This window comes from Ornithodoros turicata, chromosome 3 (genome assembly GCF_037126465.1).
Source record: "Ornithodoros turicata isolate Travis chromosome 3, ASM3712646v1, whole genome shotgun sequence".
Lineage (NCBI taxonomy): Eukaryota > Metazoa > Arthropoda > Arachnida > Ixodida > Argasidae > Ornithodoros > Ornithodoros turicata.
The window spans coordinates 26,923,100-26,937,372 of NC_088203.1; the positions used below are offsets into that span (position 1 = coordinate 26,923,100).

The 14,273-nt window shown below is 42.8% G+C and overlaps 1 long non-coding RNA gene across 1 annotated transcript; it reads left to right on the plus strand.

The window, feature by feature from the left end:
• Positions 1–7,244: 7,244 nt before the first annotated feature.
• Positions 7,245–7,979, plus strand: LOC135390104 (uncharacterized). The gene is made up of 3 exons (XR_010421708.1): positions 7,245–7,298; positions 7,721–7,861; positions 7,946–7,979. It is a non-coding gene; the product is annotated as an uncharacterized LOC135390104 (long non-coding RNA).
• The last annotated feature ends 6,294 nt before the right edge of the window (positions 7,980–14,273 follow it).

The following is a 14,273-nucleotide window of genomic DNA, read 5'->3' on the forward strand; positions in this document are numbered from 1 at the left end:
CCAGCAATCACGGAGAAGACAAAACACATTTTCTCTTCATCTTCATGTAGTCCGTAATCCACATTCAACAGGGAACGATACTTTCGTTTCAATTGACTCGGTAACTCAAATTGGGAACATCCAATTAGTTGAGGAGCCAAACGTCCAATGTTTAGAATACAAGCAAGAATGCGAAAGAGAAAAAAAACGGAGCCTTGAATTTCTAAGTTTTCTAATGTTTGTGCTATCTCACTACTCGACGGCGCAATCGAAGGCAGTACATCTCCTTCTGACCAAACAGTTCTCACTTTAGAAGGTACAAAATGAATCTCAAGTCGTAGCTCCTCATCGGGCGTATGTCGCCCAAGTTCTACTTTAAGAAATGTGAAGTAGCGCAGTGGGAATCCAAAGTGTCGCAATACATTAGCAAGATAGTGTTCATACTCATGAAAAAACGTTGTCACTTCATGCCCCGCCTCGTCTCTGTCATGTAGATGCAACTCGAAGCGTTTCGTGTAGTTCCGTAGTGTGCAGAGAGTCTCACAAAATGGTATGCAGGGTGTCTGGAGTTCGTGAACGTTTGCCAGATGAATTTGGAGTCCCTCTATTGATGCATAGTACTGACGTTCGTGTTGAAGACATAAGTGACAGGTCACCATGATGTGGAGAGAAGTGTCTCAGGATGGGAGCTGCCGATATGTCGATGTATCATCACTTTTTCTTCCCATGAGTGAATAGAATGTCGGGCGAAGCAACTCTCCTGCCATCTTTGAATCTCTCCTTTTTCTCAATTTTAAGATTTGGCAGTTGTCTCATCTCCTCTAGATCATCCTCTGTCAAACGCTTAAAGCGACTAGGAATAGAACTTTACACGTTTGTCATTCTCCATCAACACTTCTACATAGACCGCTTCGCCGTACACCGTGTCAATCTTTCGCAAATCCAAGACCTCCAGCTTTTCATTCTTCGGTAGGGTACTCATTTTCTGAATATCTCCATCTCCAGGTTTCTTGAGTTTATCGAGCTTATCCAAAATAGATGTCATACCTTCTCTTGTGGTGACTTCTCACTCTGGCTCACTTATTCTTTTCTACACACAGAGTGAAGCTGAAAATAAGAATAAATATAAGCACACTTTCCCACATATCGGAGCGAAAGGAAAAAAGTGTAACGTACCCTTCCTCCTGTGAGGATCTGTGCGAAGAATCGTCATGGAGGGCAGTCTTATATAGCGCTTTGCGAACAGTGCATGCATAGACATGTTTGACTTTGTTGGTTACCTTCTCTGACGTAACCAATCACGTGCTCATCACATGTCTAGACAAGTTTGAACAGGAAAAAAGTAAGAAAAAAAACCGTCTAGAACAGACTTGTTCCGAAAAAAAAAGACACGGTCACAGACTCATATTGCGTGTTTGCACAAGCTGAAAGTGCTAGAACTTGAGAATTCTACACTGACTTGCTGCACAAGATATACAGATATGAGTTTCTCAGCTGCCATACCCAACATTGACAAACTAAAGGAGTGCATAAAGGTTAAGTGTTGTTTGCCATTTATCGTTTTCATAAAAAAACACACATGCTTGAAAAAAAAAAGAGTAAAAGTCTTATGTAATGTGCTATTTATACCAGTCTTCATTTACTTGGAAGAGATGACTGAGGTTAGACCGTATAGGTTTATCACTCCTGTCTCAAAGACTATATCTGGACAAAGTCAAAGTGGAAAGACGACACTCGTTACACGTTTGATCAAGCATAGAGCCACTGTCTTCGATAAACCTTTCGATCGTATACTGTACATATACTTGTACAAGCAACCTATTTTTGACGATTTTCCCGAGGTAACTTTCAGTCAAGATATTCCCACTAACCTGGAGGATGTTAGAAATTCTTTAATCATATTTGACGATTGCTTGGCTGACAAGAAAAGGCTAAAAGAAATCTGTAACTTCTATGTAGCTGGATGCCACCATCTCAACTGTTCGGCCATCTTCATTACTCAATATTTATTTGTTAATGATCCTCTGTATAGATGTATTCAGTTCAATAGCAGTGCTCTAATTCTATGTCGTTCTGCTCGAACTGTGGATCAATTACAAATACTTTCACGACAATTGTTTGGACGGAACAAAAGCCACTTATTGACAAGCATATATAAGGATGCTTGTAAGAAACCGTATTCATACATCGTAATTGACTTGTCTCAAAATTGTTGAGACCACTATCGAGTGTGGACGAACATATTTCCCGACGATCATCGCCAAATAGTATATAAAACATGAAACGTGTAAAGAAGAATATTCATTTTCTTCACTTGCTCGCAGAAACTACGTCACCCGAGCAACGTTATTATCTTTTGGAGCATGCTACAAAGGATCAGTTGAATACGATCAGAGAAATTTGTATGAACCTTTGTGAAGGAAACGTCACAGTAACTCCGAGAGTAAGAAAGCAATTAAAACCTTACGCAGCATCAATTCGCATTTTGGCAAAACGAGACGCAACGGGGGTCAAGAAAGCTAAAAAGGTCTTGCAACAATCAGGTGGTTTTCTGCAGTTTCTATTACCACCTTTGTTGGGTCTCATCTCCTCATTGGGTGGAAGAGCGATTGCAAAAGCAATCGGGGTATAATCGATGCAGAAATACGAACTTGTACCTTACCGAGAAGATCACATCCCAAATATATTGAAGAAAGATGAACCGGATGACATCAAGGCAAAAGAGATAATTCAGTATCTTCACTCTTTGCTACATTCAAGTAGAGCTGCAAAACAACATACAAGCGAAAGACTTCCTGGATCGCGAGAAGAAGGAACACAGACCGAGGAGGGGGAGAAAAGTGACACAATTGTTGGTTTTATGAGTAGTGGTTATAAGGTCAGAGCAAACCAACTTCTGCAACTTCTACAACCAACAATCTCCTGGAATGCGCAAACCTTCGAAGTAATCGTTGACGGTCAAACGTTGGAGAATAGTAATATAATCGATCTCGTTTATTATCTTGTCTCAAGAGCGAGAAATGTTCCAACTCCTCCTTACTTCGATCGCATCTTGCCGCTATTGGTCAAACTGAAGCTACCAACACTTATTGTGCATCCAAATCGTTTAAGGAAACACAGAGTAACGGGAGCATCGAGCAGTCGAGCATCGCCTGTTACAAGTGAAGCAAGCACACCTGAAGGTGTCTCGCCAGCAATCACACGTGCTGCAAAGCGTGCCCGCCGAAACCTAACATGGAGCCCATATTGAAGCCTGTGCAGGAGGAACAGAAAGACTATTTTCAAGATGAAACCATATTGTCGCACTTCCCTCCAAGGCATCATAAAAAGGTATTAGCAATACTCAAACTGATAACAACTGTTCTAGCTTACGACGAGTACAGAAGGGTTATATGTCACGGGAAGGTAGTGCCACACTCGTCCATTGTCGAATTGCTGAAGTATGAACTTCACAACAGACAACCTTCCTGGATGAGAGGAGACGTGTCAGCTACAATAAATGCCTATCTATCCCTTGACGCTCTTCGAGTTCGCAGCAGAAGAAAGCACTAATGGCTGCCTATTACGACCCAGAACATGCCGGCAGTTTTGGTGGAGTGCAGAGACTCGCTCAAGCCATCGGTGAAAAGAAGGGCAAAGTTGCTAAATATCTGGAGACAAGTGATGTTTACAGCTTACATAAGGAGTACAAGCGACCAAGACCTTTCGGAAAATAATTGCACTCGGAAAGCAGGAAATGTTCCAAATCGACCTAAAGGACATGCAGTCTCTAAAAGGGCAAAATGATGGTTTTGGCTATTTGTTCTTCTGTATAGATGCTTTTTCCCGGCTCCTCGCTGTTGTACCCATTCGCAATAAAAAATCTCCTGAGATTCTTCGAGCATTTAAAGTTGCATTTAAGAGGATCGGTACTCCACGGCTGATACATAGTGATCGAGGAACAGAGTTTACGAACAAGGTAGTGCGAGAGTTCTTGAAAAGAAAAGGCATAACGTTATATCGTTCTATGTCTATTTATAAATGTGCGATCGTTGAGAGATGTCAGCAAAGTATTGTGTCTACACTTTACCGTATCTTTACCTATCAGGGTCATAAACGTTATGTGAAGATTCTACCTCAAGTAATCAAAGCGTACAACAATCGAGTGCACAGGACTCTCTCTGCGAGACCTGTGGATGTAACCAAAGAAAACGAGCACATTTTCCGAGAAAGACTTTATCCCACCCCAACTGAAGCCCCAAAGAAACCACGTTACAATCTTGGTAATCTCGTTAGAATTGCCAAATATAGACACCAGTTAACAAAGAGATATTTACAGTCATTTACAAAAGAGATTTTTTCGGTGAGAGCAATCAAAATAGGTTATCCTAATACATACCTACTGCGTGACCTTAACAATGAAGATATCATTGGTAGTTTCTACGAGAGTGAAATGGTAAGAGTGAGAGAAGTACCGAAAGTAGAAAAGATTATAAAAAGACGAGTTAGAAATGGAAAGCTCCAGTATTTAGTTAGATTCAGTGGAAGTGCGGACATGAAGTGGATAGCAGAAAATTACCTCGGTTGAAAAAAAAAAAAGACCAGTACAGCATGGTCCGACGTTGAAACCCAGCCTGCCGATTCATGGTCCACAGACGACGAAACAGAGCAATCGGAAAAAGGAGAAGATGAATGCGGTAAATGGAATAGGAGGTCCCACATATTTCAACTCCATCTGCCATGTAATGAGAAACATACCTCTTGGAAGCAGCTATCAAATTGTGGGTTAACAACGGTCAAGAGAACGCCATTAGCGGAAGCTTTTCAAATTGTGACGAACATTGTGCTGTTTCGAGCTCTACCGAATAATCCTCCAAATCAAGTCATTTGGGAAACTGCAAAGGAAATGTATTCGATGCTTCATACAGACGATTCGTTTTTAACGGCGATGAAACTCCCCACTCTCCAAGGTCGAAAATAAAGTTGTTGTTGTTGTTCGTTTTTAACAAGTTCATCCTTCGTTTTACTAACCGAATGGTCACGGCAAATGAGTGAGCTATTTGACTATTCGACTCGTTTCGATGCCATGCAACTTGCTACAAAGAGTCTGTGTTTTATCGACACTGCCATAAAGCATGGATTCCATTCAACTGCCAAGTACATAACTTTATTTACTCTGGACCTTTTGAAAAATCGACTTGTTTGTGAATAAGAAAAATGTATCGTCAATAAGAAATAAATTCATCCTCAATACTAAGACTTTCTCACTTCATCATAAAAGAGCGAAATGGATAGGGTGTGTTTTCTATTTTGTCTTCTGTGTCACATATTCTTTCTCGTCATAGTAACTTTTGAGTTAACGAAGTCATCATCTTCACTTCAACAAGGTAACTGCAGCAAAGAAGTTGAGCTGGAAGAATACGTTTATGCCCATACGTGTCCTCCTAATGCATCACTGCTGGCGTTACGACTTTGGGACAAGACTGGTCTTCCAACACGCTATGGAGTTACTCTCACACACAATGAAACACAACAGCTACAGATGTGCTTGAGATTGGTGAATGTCAGTCATAGCTTTTACGATCAGGAATGTGTAGAAGTATGTTGTTCGTGTGAGGATCGGGAGCTAAAAGTTCACCACTGCCCACAAAATGTATACACACTCGGTCGAACACATGGCCAACATCATTCTGGATATGGAATTACGCTGTCGAAGAGGGCTGTTATATTGTTGCTAAAGTATCTCAATAAAAAGATTTAATCGGAGAATCACTAGTTTATTTTATTTTGTTTTTAAGTGAGTAGAAATATGTACTTAATAATCAAGCACTCTTTGAAGACATTACTATTTCGTTTCAACTTGTTTTTTTGTTTTAGTTCTTAACATGTGTCGCTATCATTCCATGCTCGCCTCTCTTCGGAAAAGTGATGAAAAGCAGACGACACTGGATCTCTTCCTTTGCGAAAGCAGATTTCGAAAGTGCTACCCACGCTCTACTTTGCAAAGGAAAAAAGAAAAAAAGGTTAACGAAGAGTTTGCGGACCGTGAGTAACGAGGATGTTGACTGCAACGATGTAACACGAAGACATATGCATGGAGCGATCACGTGGAAGGAAAAGATTTAACACGATGTCGAATGCGCAAAAGTTGTCAAGCGGAACGAAGTGAGATTAGGCTAGCGATGAGTTTGCGGAAAGAGGTGATTACCCAGCAAACACATATGATTCCTAGATCATCCCGTTTTCATCTCACGGCCTCATCGTGATTAGTTAATCCATGCGTCGTCCCCCGGATCCCCGGAAGCGAGCAATAGAAAATCGTCCCATATTCATCCCTGTGAGAACTCCCTGCGATAATGCAGACGCCATGGCAGACGCCACGAACACTCCGCGCCTCCAACTGCGCTTGCGCGGTACGCAACTGCGGCTGCATTTCGTAACGTTACTACGTGATCTTTAATATGATCGTTACCGAACACGATGTAAAATTTATCAATTTCATTCGTCATGTTTTTGCATTGCAACATCCAGTATTTTGTGGTTTTAATAAGATACGCGACTTGCGATGCTTCTAGGCGACCAGTGGGAGCGAGGTTCAAACATTCAAACCGTTAGCAAGTTCGTCCGGGTTGCAGGCTGGAGGTGTTGTGGTGTGATGTTACAATTGCGAGCGAGTTTCGGAAGTCCATCATTTGCCACTGTGCGGAGCTAAGGTGGCTACTAGCGGCACATGTTCATTTGTTTGACTGCTTGTGAGTGTAGCTGGGAGAAAAGACACTATTCTGGAACCAGACTGTACGCTCAGGTGCCAAAAAAATGTGGATGCCATCACGCACATTTCGACGAAATGTCACTGTCCCCGTGTGTGAGAGCCTGCAAGCAACACGTTCCGTAAGATAACAGCGGCGAAACTAACAATGTGACGGCACCGAGGGTAGACGGTACCCTCAGTCAGGGCATGATGATATGATTAACAGCGGTCCAATAGAAGTCCAAATGAAGTCTAAATGAAGCTACAGAAGGAGAAATACATGTGTTACACCAGCGAGGTTCAGATACGGCTCATTTGAGCAACGCCTGTACGGAACAAGCGTTACCCATCGCAAAGTGCCGACGACAAAAGTGCATGGACGCTTATACAGATGTTCAGTCAGAGTGCAATTCTGAAGGATGCTGTCCACTGACATACATGGACTTGAGCAACGTTCAAGGTAAATTAATCTTTATTACCACAATTTGGGAAGCGTTGAGTCAGTACACTGTTCTTTGTAGAAAATTCTGTCACGAAAACTTCTGCAGCATGACTGTTTCCCAGCACTGACCTGGCCCTTGTATATCAAGTGAGACACTATTACATAACACGATCACTCTTTGTTGAAAATAGGAGAAATGCTGTCACGCTGTCTCTGCTGCATCATCGAAAAGCGCAGACCAATCCAGGATGTTTCGTACGCCTCCACCTATGTGGCAACCTTATTCTCACCGTATGATTCATTCCACTGTTTCGTGGCCTTACATTGAACGTGTTGTACTTTAACGCTGGTAAAATTGAGGCATTAATCATGCAGTGAATGAAGCTGTGCACCCAGACCCTAAATTTCCCATCGGGATACGCATAATTATGTATTTCCATCCATACAAAACGCTTTTGAACATGCTTTCAGCATGGTCGGCAAACCAATCCAACCTAAATTTCAGAACTGCTGGATGACCTTGACACTTTATGTAGGTACTTCATATCGCTTTCCACATTGTCACACAGAGTCCCACACAGTCCGCCAAGTATACAAGGATGCAGTGGAAGGCGAGGGAAATGGATGAGCGTCTACTTCAGCCAGTCAGGCAGCCCAGCTCTCTTGGTCCCCGACAATAAGGCAACCACATGCACAAACTTCACAGTGTGGTATGCCAATTGAGATGCTCCCAAACGATATTGTGATGCCTTGACTGTTGTATGGTGAACTAACTGCAAAGCAAACCGTTTCAGCTGTGCGTATCCCAAGCAGAAATCAACAAGATGGGCGGCCTCTCCCCCGTACTGCTGCAGTGTATATCCTGCACATGGTAGGAACAGTTTCCTGTGGGTTAGAAGTGCATCGCATATCATAATTTCGTAGTCAGCACCATAAAAAAGAGAAGGAACGCGTACTATATCAAGCATACGATTCCCTCTGTCATTAATTTATTTCCTTTTCTTTCTCCCAGATATTGTGCGTGAGTCGCTGGTGCTCTTAACGAGTGCCTACATCTCCATTTTTCTTCTTTTTCATTCCATTCATGTTACACATATTTCCAAATCTGTAAACACATTTCTAACTGTCTGTACTCATGAAACAATCATGTGCTTTGACGTAAAAAATGTCATCTCCTGTTTAGACACCAACGTCTTGCGCACGTCAGCGGAGCAGATGCTTGGCACATCGGTCACAGGTATGTAGCTTTCAACGTTTTCCTGGAATTTGTGGCAGTTTGCGTCTTTTGTACGCTGTTTCTCCTTCTGGATCTTAGGGTGTTAATATGTGCTTCTCGAGGTCCGTCTCAGGAGATCTCCCCACATCGGAATAAATATACCTCCACTTTGCTTCTTGGCTTCCAGCGAAAGGGCACAAAGCAATTTATATCATTTACTTTAGCCTTTAGAGTTCAAGTGCTCAGAATGGTGCATACCATGAAGCTTATTCAGGAGCACCACACCGCTCGGCTTGACCTCATATTGGCCAGGTTAACAACGGCATCAACGGAAGGGCCTGCAGAAAATGACATCTTGAGGGTGCCATTCTAATATCGTCAAGAGCTCCTGCGGTTCGATGTCTCTCTTTACAACCACAAACGCTATAATTCGTACGTTCTCCACAATCGCAAGCATATACTCCACGCGCATTGTCTACATGTACTTGGGGGTAAAGTTGTGCGTAATGTTCTGTTTTCGTCAGTTGAGTAGCCCATTGAGTGGCTTTTCTTAATGTTGCGGGAGCACGTTCGTCTGAGATGCGGGGGTAGTGACGAAAGGGATACCGCTAGACTGATCCTGTTCAACTGATGTCAGATGATGTGGCACAGAACTTCAGTTACAAGGGTCATAAATGAAAAAAAAAAAGAAGAAATTCAGCGCCCTCAATATGGCGCAAGATTGTCATTCGTATGTGCTTTACTTTGTATACTAAAGTGCTTGTAACACTCAAATCATCCATTTGCAGCCTTGAAACTGTCTTCTCATGTTCTCATGCATGCTCAAACGACTAGAACGTTGCCCGCTCGAATGTTTATCCAGTGTATAAATTTGTGGATAGATTATTTGCCTCCTGTAACCCTGTTTTCTCTCGTGGGGTTTCATATCCGCAGTGGTACGTGATACTTACTTGAGTACTAGAGTAATAATAAATTTGTAATAATAAAGTTGTAATAATGTAATTGAAGGTAATAAACTTCTTGTTCTTGAGTACTACATCGACTGTAGCACGATTTTTGTATTTGCTAGAGATGTATATTGAAAAGAACATTTATGCAGGCGAGTTGCAACGCGATGCTTTTTCGCAGCCGAGTAGATCTGCTTGCCAAAAGTGCAGAGGGGAGTTATACTGTGATATTTTCTGGAGCATAGTTTATCCAACTGAAGTACTGTACACAATATTTCCTTGTGATCGGACTTGAAACGTTGTTCCTTGAAACTCTATTATGCGAGGGAAAAATCGAAAACTTTTGTGATGTACATTATGTCTCAGCTACATATGATGGAACGAGGAATGTGAGAAGAAAAGGCGATAAGTGTTGCATATCAAGAACAGTTGTTGAATGTTTCGAAAAGTAGTATGCTTTGTTCACATGTATCTTTTCCTTGAGACAAATTAAGTGTGAATAATCTGTACTATATCGAATAATTTATTTTTGGGCCGAGCTGTAAGTTCGAAGGTTGTAGCCTGTCTTGAGTAAACACACATTCCATGTGTTTGCTGCAATGCACGCCATGCCTAGACGATGTTCGCAGCAAAAAGGTCGCGAAATTACCACAATACGAAATAATATCAGAAGTGGCAATCTGTTTTACGCGAGCTTTGTGTGATTCAAAATAAAATAGCGTCCACGCGTATGCGAAAAGATGTCCACCTTTTTTGTGGTGAAAAAAGGTGTACTTTGACTGAGACACGGGGGTAGGTGTTTCTCAACGCAGTTTAAACCTTCTGGTTGACACATCGATCCTTTATAATAAGTGAAGAAGTTTGCTTTGTTATCCCTAAGTTATTTATTAGCAGTATTAAGGGAAAACCCGGGTAGGCAGATCACGTTGTTAACAAGGTTCAGCAGCAGCTGTTCGCGTAGAAGCTTCGCCTGTTTTAAAACCGTGGTTCACATTAGCTGGGACACCCTGTGTACAAACATTTCTCAGTTTGCTGTTCAACCCACCCATTTACTATTTTCTCTTCCGAGACAGATGAGAGAAGTTTCTGAATGTATTTGTGTAGCTAGAATAGGTAGAACCTTGCACCTCAACTGTGTTTCAGAGGTTTTTCCAACAGTGTGTTTCTGTACTCCCGTTTGTAGTACGTGTTGTGTACAAGGTCATTTGTGCTTAGGAAATAAATATGTTTTACTGATATTCGAAAGCAGTAGTTTCAGTGCTCTTCGCCATTCTGAGCCCCGGCAGTGGGCGGGAGCAGGGGCTACCGCGATCTCTGGGCTGCATGCATGCTTCACTGCAATACCTCAAAAGACGCACATAGTATCATCCCAGCTTGATCGCTCCGGTGATCCGCGGGAGCTTGCAGGAACGTTACTCGGGTGGCCAAGTTGTGCGTTTTTCGGAGTTTTTTCGGGGATTGGCATTCCTCCAGGGAACGAACGCATCGCCTCAATGCGTGGTTCGGGGTTCATCGCTGGTATGGATTTTGGTTTGCTGGGTAGTGTCTATGACGTCTACAAGGCACGCTGTTGTCACGTGGAAGTTGTCAATAAAAGTATGGGAAAGAAAACCTTGACATAAAGATGGCTGAAACATTCAACAGAACTCCTAGCACAGCGTCGAATCCAGAGAGGGGGGCAGTCATGTGGCCTGCCTGTCAAATCCTAACATTTTCGCCGTCACTGCGAGCCCCTCTCTGGTGAGACTGAGCTTTGCTCAATGTTCATAGCATCCGAGTTCATTGTAGCATTCACGGAAATGCAGTACGAACGGTTCATGATTGTCTCCGTCACTTCCCCATACCGTCTGGCTCACTGTAGAAACTTCAGCGGCTCGTCGGCATCATGTGTAGAGCGACTTTGCTCCTCATCGGAGCAAGACAGCCTTTCTAGGACTCTCTCATGCAACGGGAAAGTTGTCCTACAACTTCATCAGTCAAGACTTGAGTGTGATGACCTCCTTCTGTCGGAAAATCTCCGCAAAGAGACCAGTGATCTGTTGGACTTTCTGTTCGCTTTGGATATCACCAACACAAAATCAACATTGCCTCATCGTCGTCCTCACACGGTATGTGGATCGACTTAATTTAAATGTCGATTCGATGCTGTGTTAGGTTGACTGTGTCATGTAACGTCAATAGAAGGAATATTTATCCCTACAGCGAGACATGTGTGTAATTGTCTTACAATATGTCCGTTACTTACTTTGCATAACACAGTGAATTAGAGTATGAAAATCCAAATGTCAACGAAGCTCAACTGTTTTGTAAACTAGAGTAGCACTATGCTTTGCTCATTCTTTGAAATGACTATAGACTTGAAAGATAACTGTGATCTAACTGTTATAATAAAAATAAGTCATGAAAAACAAATGAATTTGTTCTTTTTTATACTCGTTATTTTTTACTGTTTCGTTAGGGATGGAGAAAAATTTACAATAATGTTTTCTCCCACATTTTGCTTGCTCTCTCATGCTTACAGTATCGAGGAGGGGCTCTCCTCGTGTTATTGTTAATTGCAAATGGAATATTCATCTCAGTCAGAGCAACCTGCCACTTTCGATCTAATTGCACTGAGTGAGCGAGTTTCATTCTAAACTTGCTCCTTGTGTTACTAAGAAATACATCACTCGAGCCGTTTGACAGCAAACTGACGTAGAAGTGCTTCGTAATTTTTTTTTTGAACGAAATCATCGTGAGGAGTCTAATGGACTAATGGTGGGAATTTTTTAAATTCGTCATAGCTTCATCTGTTGAGGCAAAAGTGAATTCGCCATCTGTTTAAAATGTCAGAAAAGGCGGGCAAATTTAAAATATGCTGTAAGCTGTTGAACATGACACAAAACTCTGCGGGCGCGAAGGGGGGCGCAAGTAGCGCCATCTGTTGAACGGTGGTAAATTTGCTGGAAGTGCTGCCATCTCTAGATGAACGAACTCAACTCCCCATGACGCCACCTGGCGTAAAAGAAATCAAACGACCTCTCCACCCCACACAATTCTATTCTGATTAGCGATGCAAGTAAACATGTGGAGTCCGTGGCCCAGTGGCTCGACAACCTAAAGGACCCAAGTTCGATTCCTAGTGTGTTTCACCATGATGTCATTATTGTTACTTAATCTTATCATTGATATCATATCACTAAGATTAACTATGTGACGTCACTGATTAACTATCTTATCCACTGACCTCACTGATATGAGGGCGGAGCGACTGCGGCCTGGAGTGACGTCATACGTCCTTGATGACGCCATTTCCTGTTTGACGTCATTTCCTGGCTGCAGAGTTAATCTATAGTACTACTCCCGTAACCGTCGAAAAACACGGCAGTCCCGTCGTAGTTTTTCAGATGGAGCACCCAGTGCTGGCCGTGCTCTCTTCGCTCTTCCGCATTGATGATTAAATAACCGGGTTTCCGTAAAACGAAGGCTGCGTTGGAAGCACGACTGCCCCTCAGCATGGAAGAAGTGACAGGGTTCAGGGACACGAGTTCCAAGATGTCGCTCTCGTACATTTTTTTTCTTTGGGAAGGTGACCATGCGGCCCTTGTCAATGCATATGAGCTTGGGACACTCGAAAATCCAGAGGACGGTGACCGCGCGTGGCAGGGCTTTATCGAAGCATAATTGGTGACGCACGTTCCCTTTTTGCCACTCGTTCAAATGTGAAGAAGAAGAACACTTGTCCACATCCAAGTTGAAGTAGAGAAGGAATCCGTCTGTTTTAATTGGTCATAGCTGTACTTGAAATGTTTTTTACCCAGTTCTTGCAAGAAGTTAAAGTAGGGAATTTTGACGAAGTCGTTCTTAAAGCCGTACTCAGCTCGCACTTGCTGACCATTCATAGAAAGCATAGAACGAGACAAAACGTAATGACAGAATTTGTAGGGGTTCGACTGGATGTCGCCGAGAAAGTCGGACGTGACAAGCAGGGTGACGCATAATTTGGAAGGCACCCTTTCGGGTAAATGTTTTCAAAGTGAGCGTTCAAGCTCCTGACACTCAAACTTCACACTTTGGGTCCCAATCGGCACAAGACGTAGACGGCGGGTGTGGTCTGAAGCCGCTGCTCGTATTCCAAAAACAGGGAAAGTGCCAGCATCACCTTTTTCACACTATTTCTTTGATGTCCACCTCGTAATTGTACGTTTACTTGTCGTTAGGGCCGATTTGAGATTAAATTCGTTGTTGTTTAACAGGAAAATAACACGAATTTCGACGGCAGGTACCATTAGGCGGGCTGTTGGAACAGTTCGGTATTGATCTCTCTGACCGGGTTAAACCGGAGGCTTCTTACTGGACGTTAAGGTATTTTTCACCCTTCGTCGCTTCGAAGCGTTGTTTCAGACCGCGAGACGAGATGTCGTAATCGTTTTTTAAATGTTCGTCGTCCTCGACAAGAAGTCCAGCCGCGGCACAGTCTCTTGAGCCAGGGGCATGGAATGAAGCACAACGTCCAAAATACTCCTGTAGGCGTACAACTCGTTGGTGCTGACGAGCTTGTTGTTTGCATAAGTGGTAACCATCTTATGCATACCGCTCAACAGATGGTTTATTGGGAAAACGACATCTTTCTCGTCCATTTCTCCTCTGTTGTCGAGAATGATGCGCATGGTCAAAGACACGAAGCTGCTGTAGAGATCTAAGAGTGCCTTCTGTAAATTTTGAATAGAAAAGTTGATCACAGTGTTATTTACCCTGTTGACTGGATAAAAGAGTTGGTACGAAGTAGCTTTCATTTTGTATTGAACAGATGAAGGGGGTTAGAAGATCATCACGTCACTCGTCTGAGAGAGCGGTAACCGTGGCGTCTGTTTTTGTCTTTTGTTGACATCATGGCTGGAGCAGAGTGGATGTGTGACCCTCACGGTGAACCAAAGATATCTGCAGGTGCGTCATGTGTTGGTGCCTTCTGATGTCTTT